This window comes from Myotis davidii, unplaced genomic scaffold (assembly GCF_000327345.1).
Source record: "Myotis davidii unplaced genomic scaffold, ASM32734v1 scaffold1397, whole genome shotgun sequence".
In the NCBI taxonomy this organism is placed as follows: Eukaryota; Metazoa; Chordata; class Mammalia; order Chiroptera; family Vespertilionidae; genus Myotis; species Myotis davidii.
The window spans coordinates 37,137-39,917 of NW_006288438.1; the positions used below are offsets into that span (position 1 = coordinate 37,137).

Here is a 2,781-nt window from a genome sequence, read left to right on the forward strand (position 1 = left end):
CTGACCCTGTCCTTTTGTTTTGGTAACTGACCCCTATCATTCTTCCTAGCATCCATGTTCTTCCTATTATCATAACTCTGGCATATGCACTTCACTCTTCTTAACATGATTTAAACTTATAATTTCTCCCAGCATTTCAATTTATGGTCCTGAATGCTATTGATGTGAAAACTCAAGATATATTGATAAATACTACTAATGTCAATGATTCTTTATGTAGACATCTAAATCAAAACAATATGTATGTGTGTGTCGGGGGGTGGGTTTTGGGGTTGGGATAGTCTGCTTATGGTATCCCCATTCTACTATCAAACGGGTTCTTCTAGGCCTATGTGAATAACATCTGAGGTGTTTCCTTGTCAAAAGTTAAAAAAAATTTCATATAATTCATAAAAATTAAGAACTTAAACTTCAGCCACAATAAAGAAACTCAGTGTTGTGGAAATTACTGCATACGGCGATGCAGTCTTTAATCCAAGACAAAGATACGGAATTAGGACAAAACCTGCAAATAATGGACATTCAGAGTATAAAGAGATTTTAAGTATTTATCAAACTCTTGCTGATTGCAATTTCTCAAATGATTGTTTTCCACTTGGAAATTTGGTTGGCCAAGTTCCATTCTTATATTTCCTTCTAGGAGAATCAAACATACAAAAGGCTAACCCACCTAAGATTGCAAACAATCATAATCACTCTAGGTAAATATATGTAAATATTTTAAAATCATCTTTTAGTTTTTTATAAACTAACTTACAAGATAGTAACATGTCATCCACACCAAGAGAAAAGATGCACTTACAAGATCATAACATGCCATCTGTACCACAAGAAAAGCAGTAAAGTGACCTTAACAATGGAAGCTTCCAGTCAGAGCCATAGAATGTGGCACACAGAGGAAATTACGGAGAACTACCACCAAATCGTGGTCTGTTTGTATAGGTACCCCTCTCCCCTCAAAGTCTGTCTTCTCCCAGGCTTATTTGGAAAGAAATTTTGGAGAAATGCATTTGTTTCAATAAGGTTATTCTTTATATTATCTTCAGCAGTCTGCCAGGTACCCCAAATACCTGCCCAGACTTCTCTAATTTTCTATTAGCAATAATATTCCATCTGCTTCTGAACCATATAAGTCCCTTATTTCTTCTGACACCCTGAGCTTTGCTGTTATGTCTGTTTCTGAGTCAGTCAGCATTTTCTCTTGCCTGGAACCTGCCACTTCAGAGTAGAGAACTGTATTGGAATACAGTGGTCTTTTCTTACATTCTTTTTTGAATACATTATGTATTTTATATTAAGGTATTGAAATAAGAACACATAAAAATACCCCAACTAAATTCAGTAAGCTCTCCCATTCTTTTCCATACAAATATATCTTATTTGTTAGCAGCAACAGATATCATCCAACCATTACGAAATCTCAGAACTATCCTTGCCTTCTTTATTTCTACCACTCCAGTCAAGCAGCCATGGAGTCTTTACTTCTGTAATAGGTCTTACCATGTGCTCTTCCTGTTTTCACTTGCATGTCATCGCCTTCATGAGACTGTGAATACACAAAGGAGGGCGCTTAATCTCAGTAAACCCTCAGTGGATTCTGAAGGAAGATCTGATGTTTCTCTATGACCTCCACAGTCCCTCAAGAATTTCACAGATTTTTATCTAGCTCTCAAGGCTTCTGACCCACCAGCAATAACTTATTCATAGTCATTGCCTACCCTTCATTTATTCCAGCTGCTATCATAGAATATGACTTTTTAAAATAATTTCTGATTATGAGTTACAATCTCATAATCCTTGATATATTATAGGTAATGATTAAAAAATAATGATTAGTCTTTGGAAAATATCAAATTATAATTTCTGCTGAAGTATCTAGACCAATATGCATATCTTGGAATGGTTAGAAAATACGGCAGCGTAGCCATCGGCAGTGAGGACTCTGTGGTTAAGTTGGTAGTTATGGTTGCTTTGTAATAGGCTATTTCAATGTTCAGGAGATCCCTCTGGAAGGCTGATGGGTCTCTTAGGAGAAATAAAATTGAAGGCAAAAGAGATCTGGGCCAGGAGGAAGCACAAAGCAATAGCAATGTCTCCCCTGGAAAACTGTACTTACATTGTAAACTTAAAAAGAAATGTTTAATGACTTCTGTTTTAGCTCTGACATGCAATAAGCTCAGAATTGTCATCCCTGCCCTGACCTGGAAAAGCTAGATAAACTGAAGATCAATGACTTTTCTTAAAGCCTTCTTAGAAATGAGGACACAGGGCAAATCATCCACCTCAAACATAGAGAGAGAAGCGCATCCAAGGAGGTACAGCTCCCAGTATCCAGCAGCTTGGAGCAGAGGTATTTAAAGTTACAACAGTCAACACACTTCACTATGAAATCTGACAAGTTGTTGGGGGCTGCATGTAGATTATCATAAGCATGAGAAACTCTACTGTCTTCATTCAGAGGCGTCCCACATATTACATAGACTTTACTTCTAAAAACACCAACAGATTCACAGTTATGATCAAAGAAACATCTCCTGTTGGAAGAGAAGTCAATGTGAAACTCTTCCCAAACCCTCTGTATAAAAACAGCTTCCTCTCCAAGGGGAAAGTCTTAGCTAGAGTATACTACTGAGACCTTATCTCTTCTAACAGTCGAACATTTCAGCCCACTCCATTCCTTCCTAATCTCGTTCTGGGGGACATAAGGGGGGATATAGTCAATAGAGGATAGGGCATCAAAGAGCTAGATTCAAACCACTGAATCCACGGGAGGGAATATAG

At 37.5% G+C, this 2,781-nt stretch overlaps 1 pseudogene; it reads right to left on the reverse strand.

The window, feature by feature from the left end:
• The window catches only part of LOC102754514, a 6,441-nt pseudogene that overhangs the window by 1,512 nt on the left and 2,148 nt on the right, over positions 1-2,781 (reverse strand).